General features: G+C 39.6%; 1 protein-coding gene across 1 annotated transcript in view; it reads left to right on the plus strand.

Annotated features, from left to right (window-relative positions):
• The first annotated feature begins 12,869 nt into the window (after positions 1-12,869).
• KANK3 (KN motif and ankyrin repeat domains 3) overlaps positions 12,870-25,642 on the plus strand; it is an 83,112-nt gene continuing 70,339 nt past the window's right edge. The window contains exon 1 of the mRNA XM_063455659.1: positions 12,870-12,928. The gene's annotated coding sequence lies outside the window, so the exon portion shown is untranslated. The remainder of the gene's footprint in view (positions 12,929-25,642) is intronic.

A 25,642-nucleotide genomic window follows, 5' to 3' on the forward strand; every position in this document is an offset into this window, starting at 1 on the left:
CCCAGCCAGGTGCTGCAGCATTTTCTCACAAATGCTCTGCATGAGCATGGTAAGTTGCTGCGCATGCGTTGGTAGCGTGTCCTCCATCTTAGGGTGTCCGGCCCTGTCCAAGACCTTTGTCAGTGCGGGTGCTGGAAGGCAGTAATGGGTAGTGGTGGTCGTCAGTGGGGACTGGGATAACCCCCGCCGGTCCAGAGAGGGGGGAACAGCAATGCGTCCGTCAGGGAGAACTGGGAGAGCGGATGTCTCACCACAGCTCAAGCTCAGATAGGCCACACTCCTTGGTCCGGGTGATTCACTGTCGGATGGGCTTGTGTGAGGTATCCCCATGATCATCGGTGGCAGCTTAGCAGGGTGAGTATCGTTTTGGGTCTGAATAAGCGTGTGGCCCGCAACTAGCCTCAGTAATCAGATGCAGGAGCTCAAACAAAACAAGTCTAATCCGACTGACTGGCCAGCTCTGCCCCATGCTAGACTATTCTGTGCCCTAGACAAGACCAGCTACTTGAATCCCCTCAAAACAGAAAATTACAACTTTGTGTGTCTCTTTCTCCCCCCCATCTTTGTGTGTCTCTTTTTCCCCTTCCCTGTCTTCTCTGCGTCTCTTCCCCCCAAGCACCTATGTGGGTCTCTGCCCCCTAGCCCCTTTGTGTGTCTCTTCCCCCAGCCCCCCAGTGTCTCTTTCTCAACCAACTGATAGCATGTTTCCTTCATTACATTTAAGGTTTAACTGCCCAACTACAAAAAAACAACTCAATTCTACCTTACGTGACCTTAGGGACTTGCTGGGATGACTGGGCACTGTTGTTGGTGCTAGGCTTTAACTCACCATGCAGTATGGGTTTGAAAATACCATGCAGATCAAATACACAAACATTATTAGGGCAGGTATGCCATCCACCAGAATGAGGACCTAAAAGGAAAGGGTGACAGGGCAGGATGAGGTTACCATAGGATGCTAGCTAAATTAAATTAATAAGAGCACTTTCTTCTTTATCCTATCAAGTCTGCTGGTGCTTGTGATGTCAATGCGCCTTTCCGATTACCCAATCACATCAATGGAATCCAAAGTGCTATATTCTACCAGCTGAAGTGGTAGAGGTTAACAGAGTGAGGGAGTTTAAGCATGCGTGGGATAGGCAAAGGCTATCCTAGACTTAAGATAAGGCCAGGGACTAATTAAAGTATTTAGAAAATTGGGCAGACTAAATGGTCCGAATGGTTCTTATCTGCCGTCACATTCTATGTTTCTATGTTTCTATTCAGAAAGGATAAAATGAAGAAGATAGGTGAAGTGGCCGTCTCCATGGCCTTCCAATGGATAACTATGCTCTGGTGACCCTTTACTCGTGTTAATACATGTGAATCAAACTATGCCAAACACAGGAGATCTTACTGATTTCCTTGTAGGTAGGAATAGCACGGATTAAACTGGTCCATTTTTTTTCACTTTGTCAGACTATTAGATTATTGATGACAAGCAAAACATATTTTAGAAAAATGGGACATATCTTATATCCTCCCATCAGACATGAACTCATTAACCATTCTAAGCCATAAAACTTCTTAATATTGCTACTCTTATTATTGTGTATTGGTTTATTAATGTAGAAAAAGGTTTGATTTCTTGGTTGATCTGTGCTATTTTTGAAAACTAGCTAATGATGATAAAAAAACAACATATATTGGGGGGCGGGGCCTGACCGCCATGCTGGCAGGTCGCGAGCAACAACAGCTCCTGAAATATTTTAAACTATTTCGTTTAAAAACGGGACTCTTGGCCCAGCCAGAGGACCAAAAGCGTGCACCAACCCAATAGGAAGCACCAGAACCGAGGTGAGGCTTGCGACCATGTTCGTTTTAGTCCCTTGGAGAGACAAACGTCGTCCTCAACGGATGTGGCCTACTCAGGCGGTGAGTGGGGCGGACGGCCGCTGCCCCACTATCCTGCCCGACGGTGTCAAGACGGACCTCCTCAGAAGACCGAAGCGCCCCCCCCCCCCCCGTGGGCCGGTGGGGGTGATCCCGGCCCACACCCTGCTGCACACATCACAACAGAGGTCTCAAGGTCCCAACTCACTGCCACGACGCAGCCCAAGCCACATCTAAAATGGCGGCAACTACGAACCGGGCAGAGCGCACGGGGGAGACTGCTGCCTCCCGCTCCCTGGGGAATGCAACTCACACGAACCCGGGGCAGCCCCCATGAACCGAGTGATGACAGCCGGATCATGACAGACAGCAGGTGCCAAGACCCTTGCACTCACACATGGCAAGGAGGTCGGAAAAGCGGCAAACAAGCATAAGCAGCATAGTACCAGCTCACCAGACCCAGCAACCCATCCCTCGATCTGGTCCAGACAGATGGCATGCGCACACATCGCCCCATCTCACAGCACCCTCACATCAACACCTACCAGTGGAACTACAGCGGCTAGAGGACACAGAATCACCACACATGCTTCAATCACTGCATGTTGATATATGCACACGAGCATGCTAACATCGTTTCACCTAGGGACTGTGCCTGCCTGGATTACTCTTTCAGCTACTTGCCCAGCTGGACAATTACCACACAGCTCACGCAGAAAGATGCAGGGGTAAGGAGACCAACGCTTACGAGCAACGGATAAACACAGAGCGATGACCCAGCGGACAATTAACTTAAACATTCAGCGTAAATAACAGCATCTCTCCAGCAAAATCTGTATGCCTTTACTTTCCATGACCTGCTGTCACTCTTCTCATATATCACGCTGTCTATCCCTGCCATAGGTTCAGTCTTACTGCAGCACCATTCTACACTTAACTGTTTAATGCTACATAAGACTCTCGAAAGCTCTCTCTATCTCACACACTGAACATGGGCTAACGAGATAAGCTACATATACAACCACATAGCGACTACATAAGCGACTACAAAAACGAATCCACTAGCATGTAACTCAGCATGTAGACACAAATATAAATACTAGACCACTGTTTTCTTTTTATGTGCAACGCTGGGGCCCAACGCAGATATAATCGTTTGTCAAATAGATTGCTAACGTATACACAAAATTGCCTAGATTAGCATGTTCAACAAAAACAAAATTTGTGCAAGTTTCTCATGCCACTGTTTAACTCATATGTAACTTTATGTAAATGAACGCTGTTGTGGCGTATGACAATGCCCTGTAATCACCTGCACAACAAAAAATAAAGAATTAAAAAAAAAAACAAAAAAAAACATATATCTAATTATTTACATAACTGATTAAATACAATTAAAAACAAAAGAGGAAATGTTCATCTCACAAACAGACAGAGAACACTTCCAGATTTTGTGTCTACCCGAGCTAAAGTAGCATTATACAACAGTCGGATACATTACACTAAGGCAGGGGTAGGCAACCTACGGCACTAGTGCCATGCACGGCACTCGAGGTGTCTTTGCACGGCACTCGAGGTGGCTAGAGCCAAACAGGCTCTGGCCTGTCTGGAGTCCCAGTAAAACTTCAGATATCTGCTAATCCGAAAAGGTGGTGAAGGACAATCCTCAGTTTATGCATTGCAGCACATAGAGGAAGTGACATCAGATCACCTCCTCCCAGCACTTGTGAATGGGAATCCACACCGTAGTAGAGCAGCTCGCAGTTGCTGTTGCAGCTCCTGTCCTTGACATGTACCTGGCCGGCCTAGTCTCCACTGGAAGCCACCCACACTGCTAGATATGCACAGAAATGCAGAATAACCCTCCCCTCATACAAATAATACGAACAGCCCACACACAAACATACACACAATCCGCACAAACGAAACACCACTAACAATCCACATACATGCACACAACCCCACATGCAATACCCCAAACAGCCCCCACACACTACCAAACACACACTGTGACATATCCATCTCCACACACACAATCCCACAAGCAGCCCCCATACACAGCCCACATTCATATGTATCATACACAATACCATAAACTACTCATGAACATATACAATGAAATAGCTCATATACGCAGGGCCATCTTTAACGCGGGGCAAACTGGTCAGCTGCTCCATGAGCTCTGCTGGCCTCAACTATTTCTAACCCTCTGGCCGGTAATCCGCACACTAAGGAGGCCCACCGGGTGGCCCATGCACAAAGGACCACCCGGTGGGCTTCTGTCAGCAGGGGCCCGGTTGCACGCTGAGGCACTTTAACAGCGCAAGCGGGCCCTTTGCTTTTCGGCAGCAGGCTTGGAGGAAGTGACGGCCGCTCATCACTTCCTCCCACAAAGAGAGGAGCGCGCGGGAAAGAAGAGTAGGCAGATTGGAGGGGGGCTGGCCAAGAGCGCTAGACCACAACTCCCAACACCTTCAGCCACCAGCAGGAAAGGTAGCAAACTGGAGGGTGGGTTTTAAAGTGTATGTCTGTGTCAGTATGTCTGTCAGTGTGTGTGTCAGTATGTTTGTGTGTCAGTATGTGTCAGTATGTCTTTGTGTGTCAGTATATCTGTGTGTGTGTGTGTGTGTGTGTCAGCATGTCTGTGTGTTTGTGTGTGTCAGTATGTGTGTCAGTATGTCTGTGTGTGTATCTGTGTGTGTGTGCAAATTTCAGTGTGTATATATCTCTGTGTGTGTGTATATGTGCATACATCTCAGCATTCACACACTAACACTACACACAAATACACCCCTGCATTCAAATTTCAACACTACGTCCAAACACATGTCTGTGTTACACACCAAAATTATATGTAAATACACCCCTGCATTCAAAAACCAACACTACGCAAATACATGCTTGCAATCACGCCAACACCACATACAAACATATTCCATAAAAAAACCTGTTTACATTAAAACACACAAAAACTGCTTAGTGCTAAATACAGACCTGCAAACATGGGTAAATGGTAGAGCCCCAGCTGTCAATGCATTTCTGGAGTTGCACGACAGATGGGGATCTACCTTTTTAATCACCCGGGCAACAGGGAGACCCCCAAAAATTATTGCACCTCTCTACTTTAGGTCTGCCACTGTATTGAGGTGGAGGACGTGATTGCATGCCTGGGGAGGGGGGACAGGGTCCAGGGGGCCTCAAGCAAATGCTTTGCCCAGGGTCCAGTTACTATTAAAGACGGCCCTGCATATATGCACAAATACAACGATACAAAGCAATTACAGTAAAAATAACACAAGCAGAATATGGCAGCATACACACCTCAATTAAAAAAAATAAAAATAAGACCGGCACGCTACGGGACATCACATTCCTATATCGGCACAGTGCTGCTAAAAGGTTGCCTACCCCTGCACTAAGGTAATAGTCTTTTTGGACACAATTCTGGTTATTGCAACCTGAGTGATTTTTGAAGAGCTTTAATTGACAACCGGGGACCTTGCCTACAGTCTCATACAGAGATAAGTGTAAATCACTGCCTGGAATTCAGTATGTGTGTAGGGTGTTCGGCATTCATTTCAGATGGGACTGAAACTTTGTAAAATGAAATGGAACCCTTTAAAAACTGACTTAGTGGTGTATTTGGATATTCCAGATATTTCTAAGGCAGGGATAATGTATCATACATTCATACAGATGCACTTCTAAAGGAATACTCCAAGTTCCATAACCACTACAGCCCTATGTAGTGGTTATGGTGCCAGAAGTGCCCTGGTTCCTCCTATGATAAGTTGTCAAGCAGTTTGAGAATTGTTTGGCAAATTACCTGGATCACGCCAGGTGCTTACCTTCGCCTCCTCTGGAGATAAAAGCTCCTGTAACCAGCTGCCATTATCTCCACTGAGTTAAACCTTGCAGGTCTACTTACCCTGGAAGGCCGAAAGAACACTCATAGTACCATAACCACTACAGTATGTAGTGGTTATGGTGCTTGGAGATCTACTTTACGGTTATATGTTTGGGTGTCTGCAGATTCCGAACCAAGAATCCTTGGATGTATAAAATTAAAGACTAGGAAGGGGCTATTAACAATGTAATTGGTAAAAGGTGGCGGTTTGAGTAAAATAACAATTATTTAATAAAAATATATTAAATTAAATGTATAATTGTCTGTATAATATAGGCAAAGTTCAATATGTACTGTACACAACAATATGTGCAATATATAACTTTAATAACAATTTGCAGAAATGTTAAAAGTGTCAGTTTTAGTTTATTTTCAATTATCTTTTAATCATTGTCTAGATGTCCGAACATGGTGATCTAATTATAACAGGAAGTCATTACACACACTCAATGTATTTTCCGTTTTCTCAGTAACATGTAAGACGTTATCAATAATTTCAAGCAAACTGATTGTGAAATAAAACAAATTATTTGCTTTGGCGCAAATATATCCGTAGCATGAAGGATTCATTAAGAGCAAAGTCCAAAGTGATTTTTTTAATTCAATGCATGCAAGGATAGAAGTAGTAAAACACAATATATTCCAATATATAAGGGTATAGTTGTTATTATGAAATATGAATTTAACCCCTTAACCCCTTAAGGACCAAACGTCTGGAATAAAAGGGAATCATGACATGTCACACATGTCATGTGTCCTTAAAGGGTTAATCTAGGCAAATTAAAGAAACACTATAATGTCAGGAATAGAAACATATATTCCTAACACTACAGTTATAATAGCGATATTTACGTTCCTGGCCCCCCTGTCAGAAGATTAAAAGGCAAGATTATTCACTTTTCTGCAAGCGCTGTGTGGGTCTCACCTACTTGGCTGAAATCATCAAAATTGATCATCTCATCAAATCCAATGCTTTCCAATAGGAAAGCATTGGGAGGTTAAAGAGACACTATAGTCACCTGAACAACTTTAGCTTAATGAAGCAGTTTTGGTGTATAGAACATGCCCCATGCAGCCTCACTGCTCAATCCTCTGCCATTTAGGAGTTACCGTATATACTTGAGTATAAGTCGAGTTTTTCAGCACCCCAACTCGACTTATACTCGAGTCAATGTCTGTATTATGGCAATTTACATTGTCATAATACAGACAAGGGGCTGTGTAGGAGGGGGGCTGGCAGAGAGCGTTTACTTACCTCTCCTGCAGCTCCTGTCAGCTCCCTTCTCCTCCGCGCCGGTCCGGTCAGCTCCCCTGTCAGCTCACAGTGTAAGTCTTGCGAGAGCCGCGGGGTCATAGCGCGGCTGCGAGACTTACACTGGGACTTGCAGAGGGAGCTGACCGGACCGGCGCGGAGGAGAAGGGAGCTGACAGGAGCTGCAGGAGAGGTAAGTAAACGCTCTCTGCCAGCCCCCCTCCACTGAACTGCCAATGCCACTGGACCACCAGGGAGTGAGAGTCCCCCTCCCTGCCATGTATCAAGCAGGGAGGGGGGCCGAAAAAAAATATTAATAAAATAAAATAATAATATTTATAAAATAAAAAATTATTAAAAAATTATTAAAATAATAATTAAAAAATAATAATAATAAAAATGCCTCCCCCCCAAGGCTCTGCAACACATACACAAACACACACTGCATCACACACACTCACACTGCATCACACACACTCACACTGCACTCATATACACACACTGCATTCATACACACACTGCACTCATACACACACACTGCACTCATACACACACACTGCATTCATACACACACTGCACTCATACACACATACTGCACTCATACATACACACACACACTGCATTCATACATACACACGCTGCACTCATACACACACACTGCAACACATACCCAAACACACACTGCATCACACACACTCACACTGCATTCATATACACACACTGCATTCATACATGCACACACTGCATTCATACACATACTGCATTCATACACACACTGTACTCATACACACACACTGCATTCATACACACAGTAGCTGCTGCATTTCCCACCCTAGTCTTATACTCGAGTCAATACGTTTTCCCATTTTTGGGGGGTAAAATTAGGGGCCTCGGCTTATATTCGGATCGGCTTATACTCGAGTGTATACGGTAAATCCCCTTGTTTATGAACCCTAGTCACACCTTCCTGCATGTGACTTGCACAGCCTTCCATAAACACTTCCTGTACAGAGAACCCTATTTAGGCTTTCTTTATTGCAAGTTCTGTTTAATTAAGATTTTCTTATCCCCTGCTATGTTAATAGCTTGCTAGACCCTGCAAGAGCCTCCTGTATGTGATTAAAGTTCAATTTAGAGATTGAGATACAATTATTTAAGGTAAATTACATCTGTTTGAAAGTGAAACCAGTTTTTTTCATGCAGGCTCTGTCAATCATAGCCAGGGGAGGTGTGGCTAGGGCTGCATAAACAGAAACAAAGTGATTTAACTCCTAAATGACAGTGAATTGGGCAGTGAAATTGCAGGGGAATGATCTATACACTAACACTGCTTTACTTAGCTAAAGTAATTTAGATGACTATAGTGTTCCTTTAAATATTGCAGTTAGGATGCTGATCTCCCATGTCAAATTTAGCGCAGTATCCACCGATAATGGGACACTGTCGTGTAGCTCACTGTAGTAGTTACGGTGTCAGGAGTGCCCTGGTGCACTGACATTGCAAGTAGTCAAACCGTTTTTGAGGGGTTTGACTCCTTACTCGTGGTCTGTCAAGTTTCTGGAGAGCTGAAAGTTGTGAATCAGGAACCAGCTTTCCTGGGTGAAGTCCTGCAGTGCAGAGATGGCTAATCGATTGAGAGTGCCAGCTGAGGAACTACCGACTGTAGTGGTTATGGTGCTTGGTGTGGTTTTTGAAGCTGATTATATTATTATGCGGCCCTCTATTGTTTAGGTTCTCCATATAGCGTTGTAGTGTGTAAAACAAAGCAGTGTGTTGGAATACATGCTGTTGAGCAGTAGTTTCTGTTAAACCTCTAGTGTAGTTGCCACTGTCATGTTTTACCCTGGCGACCAGTGATCCCACCTCAGATCCCACCTTTAGCTGAACACTAAATAAGGATGATATGCTATTTTCCAGACCCTTCAGATCATTCTTCCATGGCAGCTCCTGGAATTATATATATCACTGTTGTGCACCATCTGCCTAGGGAAGCATTGGGGAGGCTACTGTGCATGCGCAGCAGTCGCTACTCTGTGCCAATCAGCCTCTCCTCCTAGAGATACTGACACTTTTAGAATTTTCTGAAAATTGTTATTAAAGTTATATATTGCACCATATGATCATGTCTTCAGATGCGCCTCTAATGGCTGTTTGGGTGACAGTCACTTGAGGTGTCCTTAGGGACAAATGGAAACACTGCCTTTTCTAAAAAAAATCTATGTATAAAGTTATCAGACTGCTGGGATATGCTAATTGCACCAGAATCACTACATTTTGTTATATTGCAAATTCATTAATGTATTGTTCCCCTAACCTCACTTAACTTCTAAATCTGAGGTCAGATTAGAGAAATGCTCATATTTCACCACTCTGCCCATTCCCAAATACCACACCGAAGGAGCTTCCATTGATGAGTAATCTTTGGGTATGCTTAGTTGCACAGAACTTGAGAGTTTGATACACACAAAAAAATTCAACTGTGACTCTTTTTGACATGTGATCTGTGTGATTCACTGAGCTATCAGAGACAATCAGGAGGTATTGTGTACAAATGTCAAAAGTTCTTGACAAAAATACTGCATAAAAGCAAAGTTTATGGTGCATAGACCTCCCTTGTTCTTACGTCGCCGCACAGAGTGGGTAATAACTCCATCACTGCAGCTATAAGAATGCCTTGTGGCTCTCTGATGTATGTAAGCTCGTTTGAGCAGGGCCCTCTTCAACCCATCGTTCCTGTAAGTTGTCTTGTAATTGTCCTATTTATAGTTAAATCCCCCCTCTCATAATATTGTAAAGTGCTACAGAATCTGTTGGCGCTATATAAATGGCAATAATAATAATAATAATGTTACGTTTTAGATTTTCAAGATCTATCCAGCTTGTGTGAGCAGTGGACAGACACCACACACACACACACACACATCACAAACAGACTTTTCATAACTTCTAACCAGGAGCATCGGCTGCAACCATGTACGTGTGGCTCAGTAGATCAATACGCAGAACTAAGCAAAACTTGCTCCAAGATGAGAGGCTTCTCTCTCTAGTCTTGGAAGGGTTTAATAAATCACCCCACTGATAGGAACCAGACAAAATCACTCAGTGTATTCCTTAGAGAGCCACACCGAACTCATAAATCGAAATTGCATTTCACTTTCAATTTCACTTGAACTTGCATCTCTTTCTAGGTGATTTTATGATTGTTTTGAGAACCTAACTGGACATTATGGTGATTGTGTTTATGTTCAGTTGTTTTGACTTTTTATTTCCATTATTTTCTGTATACTTTACTAGCTCTCCCCTCCCGCTTCATGGTTCCCACATTTTCCTTACACTGTGTGCAGAATTATTAGGCAAATTAGTATTTTGACCACATCATCCTCTTTATGCATGTTGTCTTACTCCAAGCTGTATAGGCTTGAAAGCCTACTACCAATTAAGCATATTAGGTGATGTGCATCTCTGTAATGAGAAGGGGTGTGGTCTAATGACATCAACACCCTATATCAGGTGTGCATAATTATTAGGCAACTTCCTTTCCTTTGGCAAAATGGATCAAAAGAAGGACTTGACAGGCTCAGAAAAGTAAAAAATAGTGAGATATCTTGCAGAGGGATGCAGCACTCTTAAAATTGCAAAGCTTCTGAAGCGTGATCATCGAACAATCAAGCGTTTCATTCAAAATAGTCAACAGGGTCGCAAGAAGCGTGCGGAGAAACCAAGGCGCAAAATAACTGCCCATGAACTGAGAAAAGTCAAGCGTGCAGCTGCCAAGATGCCACTTGCCACCAGTTTGGCCATATTTCAGAGCTGAAACATCACTGGAGTGCCCGAAAGCACAAGGTGTGCAATACTCAGAGACATGGCCAAGGTAAGAAAGGCTGAAAGATGACCACCACTGAACAAGACACACAAGCTGAAACGTCAAGACTGGGCCAAGAAATATCTCAAGACTGATTTTTCTAAGGTTTTATGGACTGATGAAATGAGAGTGAGTCTTGATGGGCCAGATGGATGGATTGGTAAAGGGCAGAGAGCTCCAGTCCGACTCAGACGCCAGCAAGGTGGAGGTGGAGTACTGGTTTGGGCTGGTATCATCAAAGATGAGCTTGTGGGGCCTTTTCGGGTTGAGGATGGAGTCAAGCTCAACTCCCAGTTTCTGGAAGACACCTTCTTCAAGCAGTGGTACAGGAAGAAGTCTGCATCCTTCAAGAAAAACATGATTTTCATGCAGGACAATGCTCCATCACACGCGTCCAAGTACTCCACAGCGTGGCTGGCAAGAAAGGGTATAAAAGAAGAAAATCTAATGACATGGCCTCCTTGTTCACCTGATCTGAACCCCATTGAGAACCTGTGGTCCATCATCAAATGTGAGATTTACAAGGAGGGAAAACAGTACACCTCTCTGAACAGTGTCTGGGAGGCTGTGGTTGCTGCTGCACGCAATGTTGATGGTGAACAGATCAAAACACTGACAGAATCCATGGATGGCAGGCTTTTGAGTGTCCTTGCAAAGAAAGGTGGCTATATTGGTCACTGATTTGTTTTTGTTATGTTTTTGAATGTAAGAAATGTATATTTGTGAATGTTGAGATGTTATATTGGTTTCACTGGTAAAAATAAATAATTGAAATGGGTATATATTTGTTTTTTGTTAAGTTGCCTAATAATTATGCACAGTAATAGTCACCTGCACACACAGATATCCCCCTAAAATAGCTATAACTAAAAACAAACTAAAAACTACTTCCAAAAATATTCAGCTTTGATATTAATGAGTTTTTTGGGTTCATTGAGAACATGGTTGTTGTTCAATAATAAAATTAATCCTCAAAAATACAACTTGCCTAATAATTCTGCACTCCCTGTATAAATAAAACTTACCTTCACGAAGCATATTCAGAGTGTCTGTTTTCGTACTTTAATGGCCATAGGAGTGTTACTAACAAAACCTCCAGTAATTTAAATGAACATAGGGAGCTGGAAAAATACACAAGTAATTTCTCTGAAAAGGCAGTGTTTACATTAAAAAGCCTTCAGGGCATGCTATAGACACCAGAACAACTACATAAAGCTGTAGTGGTTCTGGTGACTATAGCGTCCCTTTAAGTTTTAAATAAAAAAAACTTTGAATTCACATTAAATTCCTGGCAATTGTCACTATAATCCTACATGTTTATTTCACAGAAATAAGATAAAAATTGATCTGGATTAAAAAAAAAATGCTCAGATCTTTTAGGATGTCTTTCTCTAATACAAAAATGCATGGACCAGTCAGAATTCATCTTTTTTCCCAAAACCCATTATAAAAACAGTGTTATCAAACACTAATGAACAATCCCGGAAAATAAAGGAGGTGGGGGGATATATTAAAAAAATGAATACTCCCATGGTCCGTCTAAATACAAATTATATCAGGCATATGCAGACAGATATATCTGTTAAAACTCTCCCTGTTTTGTACACCCACGGTACTTTTTAGATGTGTGTTGCTATTTTCAGAAGTATACATCCTGAAAATACAGCAAAGGCAGAATTCTGTTTTAAAAATGAAAAAAAGAAAGAACTTTAAAAATGCTTTGCTTATAAATGTAATGTGACGCTATATGTGCTAAAAAAAAACAAAAAACAGGCGCCCATATCCACAAACGTGTGAACTCAGTGTTCCAACACAAACACACACACACACAGACAGACACACACACATGTTTTCCCACTATTACAATCTGAGTTTGCACTGAAGTCACTCCCCATGCTGACTCTCTGATTGGAAGAGATTGGGAAGGTTTACACCTCTGTATGGTGGGTGGTAGATTGCTCGCCCAGGCTCTGTGTCTGTGCTGGCAGTGTAGTGCTGACCCGGGCAGGCAGGCAGGCAGGCAGGCAGGCAGCAGGTAGGTGAGCTGTGTTATTAGCACTGTGTGTTCACTGTTATTATATAAGGCAGTGCCTCTTACATTTAAAATCCTGCCTTGATGTTTCCCCTGGTGTTAGTCTGCACTTACAACAATTACATCTGCTCCCCCTCTATCCCATGTATTGGGTTCTCAAGACATAAACATGTTAACTTTATTTTATCATCGGCTAATTCACACAGGATAACCAGAAACATGGTATTTACTAAGCTTAGTGTGTGCCCCGGTATATGTGTTAATGCGGGGACCAGCTGGGCTGCCTGGGAATTGTGGGTGTTGGAATATTGTCCTGGTGTAAATAACTGTGTCCCTCTTTAATGACTTTCCACCCTCGCCAGAATAAACCAAATTTTGTAATACTAAAATGATGTTAATTAAAAGCTATAGTTGTTGCTTGACTATTACATAGATCAAATGGGTAGCTTGTTAAAGATTTATTGGGGTTTTATGTCTTATGTAATAAGTGTTCTAGAATTCTAAAAGGGGTTCCTTTATTTTATTTTATATTTTGTATTGCCCTTATTGGAATCTGATGTCTGACATCCATGTGTGTGTGTGTGTGTGTGTGTGTGTGTGTGTGTTTTTTTTTTTTTTTTTTTACCATGTTTTTGTGTGTGATTAGCATGGAAGTTTTAAATCAGTGAAATCTAAGTTTTACACCCATTTTGAAATGATTAGATTATAATCTGTTGTACTGATTTGAATTCACAGAGGCAGCAGGCCAGGTCATTTTTGGCACAGTCCCTTAACCCCTTAAGGACCAAACTTCTGGAATAAAAGGGAATCATGACATGTCACACATGTCATGTGTTCTTAAGGGGTTAAAGGAACAGATTGACCTGATGGCTCTGTCACCTTGTGTTTTTATGCTCTGAAAATTCTAAACCCATGTAGGAGCTAATTGACGTAATTATTGTTCCTTCACGAGACTGACTAATATGTAGGAATTCTCTGATTCGGAAACCCTCACCACAGATTTCCGAGATGATTTGAACAGCCGGAATCCTGTAAACTGATACCCTCTGAGTCTTAAACATTCATTCTTGTGGAATTCAAAAATATTTGGAGTAGACACAAGGAAGTCCTGTACAGAGGAATGTTCATTGTATCCCTTTCATACCTGTAACAACTTATTTTATCTGTGTCTCTTACTTCCACCTTGAAAGGCGAAGGCTATTCATTAAGTTAACCAGTCATGTTGTCAATTGGGATGCTTTGACATAAATGAGTGTCATGCCAAGGAATCTATTTTCTTGAAAACAAATGTTCTTATTCTATAAAATTTTCAAGTTCATTAATAGCTCAACGTCTTAGAAAAAAAAAATCTACATTTTTTTTTATCTTTGTGTTCATATTTTATGTTTGTCATGCAACAAACTAATGTATATTGTCTTGCTCCTTCTACATTTAGAATAGTGTTTTTGCAATTGACGGTTAAATTACAAACCATCGGATAGCTCTCCCTTTTTATTTTATTTTTTGCTGCAATCCTGCTTTTTATGATTTTTGCTTTTAATTTTACTTTTTACGTTCTGCATTTTAAACGTGTTGCAAATTGCGCAGCTCCGACGTGCCAGTATATAGTATAATAAACGCATTTATTTGCAAGTGCAAATGTTGGCATTAGGGTTTTGACTTTTAGTTATCTGATTTTTAGCACATTTTTAGAATGCTTTTATGTTCTGGATTGCTTGTTCTTCTAACCATTGCTTTCCAAGTTAGATAGTGTTTCTGGAGAGACCATGTTGTTGTTCAGTATAACATTGCGGCCAAAAGTCTATGGCGCCTGCCAATTCTTGTTGAATGTTGCTTAATAATTCATCTTATTTGTGGCTTTTTTTCCCTTTTATCAGATCAGGAAAGCAATAGCTTTTTGTAGATCGTACACTGTTTTATTACAGTTAATCTGATTTGAAAGGTTAGAATACCTTGCTTGCTATTTTGAAGTCACAGTGCCCTAGTCTAAAGAAAAGCTGAGTGTTAAGTCTTGGGTTTTTCAAGAAACTGCGTTTTGATTTTAAAATCGGCCATAATCGAACTATAAATCAAGGCTGCATTATTAATTTAGGGGGAAAATTAAATACTGTGCAAGGATGGACAAAAACACTGATCAGAGCCTGCCGATCGCCACATAGCTAAATCACAATGTTCAGAGTTTTCTATTAATTTGTTTTGAAGGTGTCCATAGTAATCAATTTACAGTTTGAAAATCCATCCATATAAACGGTATAAGTCATAGTGTGAGAACGTCAACCTTTCTATGGAAAGTATCCACATAAATAGCAAAGAGAAACTGTGACTTCATATAAGTAATTTTTTGAGGTGTTATAATTTTTTTCTGTATTTTTGGATATCATTTGGAGAAGTTATATTTTCATAACTATTTCTTGCAACTGATGCCACATTAAATGAACACTCCAAGCACCATAGCCACTACAGTGCACTGTAGTGTTTATGGTACCTAGAGCGCACTGTTCCCTACCCTCCTCTCCAGATGTATGTAGCCAAACTGCTTTAAAATGGATTGACTACTTACAATGGGAATGTGCTAGAGGACACTTGGCACCATAACCACTGACGTGTGCTGTTGTAGTTATGGTGTTTGGAGTGTTCCTTTTTAGTAAGTATTGTTTTATATATTCCAATTGTGACGTGTTCTGATCAAACAAACTTCTTAGTCACAGTTTAAAAGTAGTCTGGTATTTCATTTATTTCCAGTATATATAATTTTTAATTTTGTTTTTCTAATATAATATTCATCGTATAATGTTGTGCATGTATTGTTTTGTAATCGGTTTACCTTCCTGGTGATAATAAAAAAAATAATTTTTATTTTTTTCTGCCCACCCTCATATCATATTGATGGATGATTAACTACATTCATGGTGAAGACATTCACTCTGGGGGGGCAGGGCATGGCTGCTGAACTGAGCGGATACTTGATGCTTCAGCTCTGCATGACAAATAACTCCAAAATAAGGGCAAAACACAGTCTTCGAAGACCAAGCAAGGGCCACAAGGCGAGAGGTGAAGTTACGCTGATTGTTCTGGAACCAAACTAACTAATTTTCCTGAGGGATGCACTCGAGGGCAGTGTGCGGCCTACAACCGTGGTCGGTGCAGAGGAGGCGGCCACTCCCCTGCCGCCATACATGCATGGAATCTTGACACGAGGCCCATGTCTCCACCCCCTCCCAAGGACCGGTGGGGGTTATCCTGGTCTTGGGTGACAGTCCTGAGACTATATGGCAACACCGTGGGCTCACCACCCCCAGAAAGGGCAGAGACCGCAAGCAGGCCTTCTGGCGCGGCACCACCACGCTCACTTACCCAGCGGCTTGATGATGTGTTCGCGGCCTTCTGGCTTCGCATCGCAGACAGACAGAAGATCTCTCCTCCGTCCCCTCAACAATCCATGCCGGCGGTGAGCCGTGCAGAGTATCCAGCCAAGCTGACGACAACTGCTGCACCTAAGTGTCGGAACACTGCACAACGTTTATTCCCACCAGTGACAAGTGATCCGGCCGCCAAGTGAGGTACTCCTGTAATTAGGTCGACCCCATACTCCCCTTAAATCCATCTTAAATTGCGGCGGCCCCGAAGAATCTAGCGTGGAATTAAGCCGCAAGCTTTATTGGACTTCGTCCAGTTCCCTGCCTCGGTGGATACTCACTCCCTGTTGCATAGATATGGCAGAACCAACCTAGCATGACTGCGGCCCAAAGTAATCCAGTGTGGCGACAAGCCTTGATGGACTTTGTCCAGATTCCTACCTTGGTGAACGCTCGCTCCCTCTTGCATCGACATGGCAGATCCGGCATCGGCTAACTACAAGTCTGCTCCCTTCAGCGAGGTCTCATGCCTGTCATGGGGACGGTTCCTGTATTTTGAATTAGTTCATGTATTTTCAATCACTAATGTGATATCTCATCCAAAGCTTCTTAACTAGATCCAGCATGTTTACCATTTTATTTTTATAATTTAATTTATTACATCCACTAGGCATGTTTTCAGATAGCCTGTTGCCTACTAATCTCATACTGACATATCTGCTTGACTAGCAATCTATTTTTCTTTTTCTATTTTTTTATTTTTTTTATTTTATACTCGTGTCTCATCAGCATGTTTTAGAACTCGTGTTCATATACCCACTCACATGTCAAAGTAACTCACATTGATTACATAATATGTTTTACTATACACTTTGGACATGTTGGACTACCCTGTGACCTAGCTACTTAACCAAAAAATGTGTGCAGTAATCTTATATGCCTTGTACTTGTTAATGTATGTATTTTACCATTCTTGTTTTTGCTGCTGGGGCATGGCAAGAGTGTGTGTTAAATATTTGCACCACAAAAATAAAGAATTAAAAACAAACCCCCAAAAAACCCAGTCATTCACTCTGAAATATTTTAGGTTAAAGTAATCATTTAGACAATGGCAAGAATACTGGACACATTAAGAAAGATTATTAGTGCTTATATAATTAGTGATAATTATTATAATAAAGTGCTTTAGGGATTAACTGCATATCCCCTTGTCCCAGATCATAAAAGTGCAAAAATCAAGATAAAAATTGCATTTTTATAAATTGATTAAGGAATGTTCCTTAGGCAGGCAGCAAGTGAAGTCTCTTGATTCATTTTGAAAGAACAACTGTTAAAGTGAAAGTGAGATTTATTACGAGAAGCATTTTATTGGTCGATTGGTCATCTTTATGTTGGTGGCATTTATAGAGATCGGTTGTGTTCCAGGCTAGGAATCAAATTTGCCTCCACAGAAGATTTGTGTAATAATGTGTGCACTCAGACATAACTTGCCCATAATGTTGTACCCCATAGACTATAAGCTTGTTTGAGCAGGGTCCTCTTCATCCTATCGTTCTTGTAATTGTCCTAGTTAGAGTTAAATCCTTAAAATATTGTAAAGCGCTATGGAATCTGTTGGCGCTATATAAATGACAATAATAATACCCTTTATGTGAGCCAGATCTCACTCAATTCTATGTACAAATAGTGGAAGACTGGATGATTTATATTTTATGCCTTTTTTTGCTCTAAAATAGTTTTGCATTTGATATCCATAACAATAAAAAAAAAAAAAAAATCTTAGACCTTGACTAACTTTTAGTTAGATATTCAATTGGTTTATGAACTAAACACAGATTTGAAAATGCCTATATTTTACAAAGTCTTGATTTTATTAAAAGGCACCTGTCATGGCCCGCTATAATCTATCCACTTTTAATTTAAAAAAAAAAGCGAGTCCATCTGCTGCCCGCACATGCACCATGGTTGCTATGGTAATTCCCTGGTTGACGCTGGCAAACCTTATTGTGGAGATTTCGAGGAAGTATCCACCAGCAGAGAAAATCACCAGACAAACAGAGTAGTGGCCTAAAAGTGGGTTTTACTAAAGAAGCCTGCTACCACTCTTGTCTCCCTGCTTACCGCATGGTATAATGTTATCTGGGCTGCAGAGATGCTTTTGCCAGCTAGCTTAACGTGATCTTCCATATAAACGTGTCTTTAATCTGCATGTAACCTATGGTGTAGTTTTACCCTGTCTCCCACTACCAGGCATATATAGCTCTGACATGACGACAGATCAGGGGGTTCATTATCCGATAACTGCAATTCATCACGTAGTCTAGCCGGAACCTGCATAAAATTCCGTGTTTTCCAGTAGCCGACACTGCAGACTCTTATGTGCCCTAATATACCTTTTACTGTATTACCCATAGTGTGACATCATTACCTACAACAGCAATCGTAGTAAAGCATGTACACACATCACTCCCACATAGACGCGCAGACCCAGACCAACGTTTACACTTTAAAGCGAGGACACTCAACGTAAATGTTAAATTAATGATCTTAATCGATTGATATTCATTTGTATTAACTAATCAAAAATGTGCTCTGTTCATCCATTACCCTATGTAACAAATGTTTTGAAACCTACGTATGGAATGCCGTTGGGGTACCATATGTAAGCATGTAACTACTATAAGCACTGCAAAAATAAAGATTTACAAAAAAAAAAAAAGTGGGTTTTACAGGAAAAGTAAAAACTGGCATTGTATGTTTTAAGTGGAATCAAGGAGATTATATAGTACATTTTTGACCAATAGACCATTTCTTGAAAGAAAAATTTTAAATTAATGTTAAACATCAAATAGTTTTAGCAAACAAAATATACACAAGGTGTATAGTTGTGTAGGCGCTTCCAACTTAAAATAGACAATAAAAGTAAGTGTGACAGAAAGGTGTAATCCCTTAACACCTAAAGGTAAAGTGAAACAATTAAAATAATTCACACCCACTTAGAAAAATATACAGAGTAAAAAGGATATACCACCTATTGCAGATATAGATATGGTGGTTACATCTGTAAAACAAATGAGACATACATAGTGTTTTCCATATAGGTAAAAACAAACAATTGTATCATATGAGGATTGAACTCACAAGGATGGAGCCTCTTAGGCTCTATGTACTTCGCTCTCGGGTGCCTATTCAGGCTTTCGATAATTTTCAGTTGAAGACCCAGACTCCACGAATTCAAGAGTAAATAAGGGTTTATTAATTGATAAAATATTATATTAAAATATTAATAATATAGGACAAAAATAGGCAGATATATGTATAAAATACAGCGTGGTATGGTACTGCAATAATGGCCAAAATTAAAAGCAGCAAAGCACCACAGCATATACACAAAATAACAATACCGCCAAATGAAAGTCCCAGTAAAGTGCAAACGCGTTTCAGCCCTAGATAGGGCCTTCCTCAGTGCTAAATTCCTGGAGAACCTTCAGGGCTTAAATAGCCCCCTTGATAAGTCCAACTGCATCCAGCTGTGCTTGAGAAATTCCGCCAGCCATATCACTTCCGGTTTTGGAAAAAAAAAAAAAAAAAAAAAAAATTTTTTTTTTTTTATTTTTTTTTTTCTTTCCTTTTTTTTTTTTTTTTTTTTTTATTTAAAAAACATGTGACTTCCGGTTGGATGCGGTCATGTGATGTATTTGTGTTCCACCATGCGTTCCACACTCGGGCATGGTGGAATTGACTACAGAAAATGTTCATATTGAAAGAGGGCATTTGCCCAAACAAATAATACAATAATATAGTAGAGTAAATAAACAAATTGAGTAAGCTGTGAATAAATAAATCGGAATAGAAATATAAAATACAAAATATTTGTTAATATAGGTACATATAAAACATCATATATAAAATAGAAGAAATGTAACTCAGGGGGATGTGGAAGGGAGAGGAAACATCCTAGAAGAAAAGATATTAATATAAAAATGTAAATATAATATTTAAAAAATATTTAAAAAATATTTTAAAAATATATAAAATATTATATTATAAAAAATGTACTAACTCAAAATCTATGTTGAGACCTTTAGGGCACATAGTGTCCAAAGTGAAAATCCATTTACCCTCTAACTTACTAAGTTCTCGGACATTATCCTCTCCTCTCCAATTCATCCGCTTCTTCCCAATAACCATAAAACTTAAGAGAGAAGTGTCACCATTATGAAATTCAATAAAATGTGCTGACACACTATGTTTAGTGTATCCCCTCCGTATGTTCCCCATGTGCTCCATAATGCGAGTTTTTAGGCTTCTAGTGGTCATGCCGACATACTGGAGCCCACAGGGACACCAGAGGAGATACACCACATTAGTGGAGTGGCATGTGACAACATCACGTATTTTGAAACTAGTTCCTGTAACATTGGATTTAAACGTGCTCTGTGTATCTTTCTTAAAAGTAGTATTCTTGCACGGTAAGCACATTTTACATGGATAAAAACCTGGTCTTTGGTTAAAAACATTCTTGTCTCCCTGTTTGCAATTAATAAAGCTTTTAACCAAGTGATCTTTAATATTTTTAGCCCCTTTAAAAATAACCTTCGGTTTCTCACCTATGATATCTTTAAGATCCCCATCCGTTTTTAAAATATGCCAGTGTTTATTCACTATGTGTTTAATTTGTTTAGAGTTGATATTATAATCTAAAATTAAAGGTACATACTCTTTATCCCTACTTATTGTATCTTTCTTTGGTTTAGGTTTTAATACCTCAACTCTATCCATGTTCTTCACTTGTTGAATCTGTTCTTTCAGGACTGTAGGATCATAATGTTTCTCTTTAAAAAATGACGTCAATGTGTTTGCTTGGTTATCAAATTGATGGGGATCTGTACAGTTCCTCAGCATTCTTATATATTGTCCTTTTGGCATGTTGTTGATCCAAGGGGCATAATGGCAACTGGTTGTGTCAATGTAACTATTGACGTCAACCAGTTTAAAAAACGTTTTGGTTTTAATACAAGAATCCTCTATATAGATAACCAGGTCTAAAAAATTTACATGGGAGGTACTATATTCACTGGTGAGAGTGATATTTCTAGAATTGTTATTTAAAAATTGAAAAAATGAAGTAAGGTGCTGTTCTCCCCCCCTCCAAATAAAAAAAATATCATCTATGTACCTGCGATAGAGGACCAAGTTCGCACTCCAAGGTACATCCTCTGAGAGGAAAGATTCCTCCCAGAAGGACATAAACAAATTTGCATAACCCGGTGCGAACTTGGTCCCCATCGCAGTCCCAATCAGTTGTAAAAAATAAGAACCCTCAAACCAAAAGAAATTATTCTGTAAAATGAGTAAAATGCCCTCTATAATAAAATCTCTTTGGGTTTCTGGAACTAAACTATCTGATAAAAAGTGTCTAACTGAGTCACATCCTAGGTCATGTTTAATAATAGTATACAAACTATTAACATCGCAAGTTACTAATATGTGACCCTCCTCCCATGTTATATTTTGTAACTCTCTGATGAGATGGGAGGAGTCCTTAAGATAGGTAGGACGTGAAGTGACTATAGGTTGTAACAATCTGTCTATGTATTCAGACAGTCGACTCAATAGGGAATTAACCCCAGCCACTATCGGTCTGCCTGGTGGGTTAACCTTATCTTTATGGATTTTGGGGAGGGTATAAAAAACAGGGATTTTAGAAGTTTTAACATTCAAGTAATCATATTCATCTTTATTTAGAATATTTTGTGTACGTCCTTTCTCTATTAGTTTAAAATATTTATCCTTAATAGACTCCATAGGGTTACCCGGCAACTTTAAATAAGTGTTCGAGTCCCCCAGTTGTCTATAGATCTCTTTAACGTAGTCTTCCCTATTTTGAATAACCACAGCCCCTCCCTTATCGGCAGGTTTTATAATAATTTGGTCATCTTTGCTTAATTCCCTAAGGGCTCTTTTCTCTATCGGTCGAAGGTTGTTCTCACGTCTTCCATATTTATTTTTGGGGATTTTTTTAATGTCCTCTATGACTAATCTCTCGAAGACCTCCATAGCACCACTGGAATGGTACTTAGGAAAAAATTTAGATTTATTCTTTAGTTTAGTATGTACCATATCATCATTCACATCTTGGTTATCTTTAAAATCTCTTTGAGGGTGTTTTAAAAAAAATTTCTTTAAACACAGCTTACGATTAAACTTCTGTAAATCTATAAATGAGTTAAAAGCATCATTAGAACACGTAGGGGCAAATTTCAATCCCTTACTTAATACTCTGAGTTGATCTTCAGTAAAAGTTTTGTTGGATAAGTTAATTACACCTAAGTGTTTGTCTTTCCTCTCTTCCTCTCCTTTAAAGGGTCTTCCACTTCTAATTCCCCTTTTACTGAAGATCAACTCAGAGTATTAAGTAAGGGATTGAAATTTGCCCCTACGTGTTCTAATGATGCTTTTAACTCATTTATAGATTTACAGAAGTTTAATCGTAAGCTGTGTTTAAAGAAATTTTTTTTAAAACACCCTCAAAGAGATTTTAAAGATAACCAAGATGTGAATGATGATATGGTACATACTAAACTAAAGAATAAATCTAAATTTTTTCCTAAGTACCATTCCAGTGGTGCTATGGAGGTCTTCGAGAGATTAGTCATAGAGGACATTAAAAAAATCCCCAAAAATAAATATGGAAGACGTGAGAACAACCTTCGACCGATAGAGAAAAGAGCCCTTAGGGAATTAAGCAAAGATGACCAAATTATTATAAAACCTGCCGATAAGGGAGGGGCTGTGGTTATTCAAAATAGGGAAGACTACGTTAAAGAGATCTATAGACAACTGAGGGACTCGAACACTTATTTAAAGTTGCCGGGTAACCCTATGGAGTCTATTAAGGATAAATATTTTAAACTAATAGAGAAAGGACGTACACAAAATATTCTAAATAAAGATGAATATGATTACTTGAATGTTAAAACTTCTAAAATCCCTGTTTTTTATACCCTCCCCAAAATCCATAAAGATAAGGTTAACCCACCAGGCAGACCGATAGTGGCTGGGGTTAATTCCCTATTGAGTCGACTGTCTGAATACATAGACAGATTGTTACAACCTATAGTCACTTCACGTCCTACCTATCTTAAGGACTCCTCCCATCTCATCAGAGAGTTACAAAATATAACATGGGAGGAGGGTCACATATTAGTAACTTGCGATGTTAATAGTTTGTATACTATTATTAAACATGACCTAGGATGTGACTCAGTTAGACACTTTTTATCAGATAGTTTAGTTCCAGAAACCCAAAGAGATTTTATTATAGAGGGCATTTTACTCATTTTACAGAATAATTTCTTTTGGTTTGAGGGTTCTTATTTTTTACAACTGATTGGGACTGCGATGGGGACCAAGTTCGCACCGGGTTATGCAAATTTGTTTATGTCCTTCTGGGAGGAATCTTTCCTCTCAGAGGATGTACCTTGGAGTGCGAACTTGGTCCTCTATCGCAGGTACATAGATGATATTTTTTTTATTTGGAGGGGGGGAGAACAGCACCTTACTTCATTTTTTCAATTTTTAAATAACAATTCTAGAAATATCACTCTCACCAGTGAATATAGTACCTCCCATGTAAATTTTTTAGACCTGGTTATCTATATAGAGGATTCTTGTATTAAAACCAAAACGTTTTTTAAACTGGTTGACGTCAATAGTTACATTGACACAACCAGTTGCCATTATGCCCCTTGGATCAACAACATGCCAAAAGGACAATATATAAGAATGCTGAGGAACTGTACAGATCCCCATCAATTTGATAACCAAGCAAACACATTGACGTCATTTTTTAAAGAGAAACATTATGATCCTACAGTCCTGAAAGAACAGATTCAACAAGTGAAGAACATGGATAGAGTTGAGGTATTAAAACCTAAACCAAAGAAAGATACAATAAGTAGGGATAAAGAGTATGTACCTTTAATTTTAGATTATAATATCAACTCTAAACAAATTAAACACATAGTGAATAAACACTGGCATATTTTAAAAACGGATGGGGATCTTAAAGATATCATAGGTGAGAAACCGAAGGTTATTTTTAAAGGGGCTAAAAATATTAAAGATCACTTGGTTAAAAGCTTTATTAATTGCAAACAGGGAGACAAGAATGTTTTTAACCAAAGACCAGGTTTTTATCCATGTAAAATGTGCTTACCGTGCAAGAATACTACTTTTAAGAAAGATACACAGAGCACGTTTAAATCCAATGTTACAGGAACTAGTTTCAAAATACGTGATGTTGTCACATGCCACTCCACTAATGTGGTGTATCTCCTCTGGTGTCCCTGTGGGCTCCAGTATGTCGGCATGACCACTAGAAGCCTAAAAACTCGCATTATGGAGCACATGGGGAACATACGGAGGGGATACACTAAACATAGTGTGTCAGCACATTTTATTGAATTTCATAATGGTGACACTTCTCTCTTAAGTTTTATGGTTATTGGGAAGAAGCGGATGAATTGGAGAGGAGAGGATAATGTCCGAGAACTTAGTAAGTTAGAGGGTAAATGGATTTTCACTTTGGACACTATGTGCCCTAAAGGTCTCAACATAGATTTTGAGTTAGTACATTTTTTATAATATAATATTTTATATATTTTTAAAATATTTTTTAAATATTTTTTAAATATTATATTTACATTTTTATATTAATATATTTTCTTCTAGGATGTTTCCTCTCCCTTCCACATCCCCCTGAGTTACATTTCTTCTATTTTATATATGATGTTTTATATGTACCTATATTAACAAATATTTTGTATTTTATATTTCTATTCCGATTTATTTATTCACAGCTTACTCAATTTGTTTATTTACTCTACTATATTATTGTATTATTTGTTTGGGCAAATGCCCTCTTTCAATATGAACATTTTCTGTAGTCAATTCCACCATGCCCGAGTGTGGAACGCATGGTGGAACACAAATACATCACATGACCGCATCCAACCGGAAGTCACATGTTTTTTAAATAAAAAAAAAAAAAAAAAAAAAGGAAAGAAAAAAAAAAAAAAAAAAAAAAAAAAATTTTTTTTTTTTTTTTTTTTTTTTTTTTTTCCAAAACCGGAAGTGATATGGCTGGCGGAATTTCTCAAGCACAGCTGGATGCAGTTGGACTTATCAAGGGGGCTATTTAAGCCCTGAAGGTTCTCCAGGAATTTAGCACTGAGGAAGGCCCTATCTAGGGCTGAAACGCGTTTGCACTTTACTGGGACTTTCATTTGGCGGTATTGTTATTTTGTGTATATGCTGTGGTGCTTTGCTGCTTTTAATTTTGGCCATTATTGCAGTA

Source organism: Pelobates fuscus, chromosome 5, assembly GCF_036172605.1.
Source record: "Pelobates fuscus isolate aPelFus1 chromosome 5, aPelFus1.pri, whole genome shotgun sequence".
In the NCBI taxonomy this organism is placed as follows: Eukaryota; Metazoa; Chordata; class Amphibia; order Anura; family Pelobatidae; genus Pelobates; species Pelobates fuscus.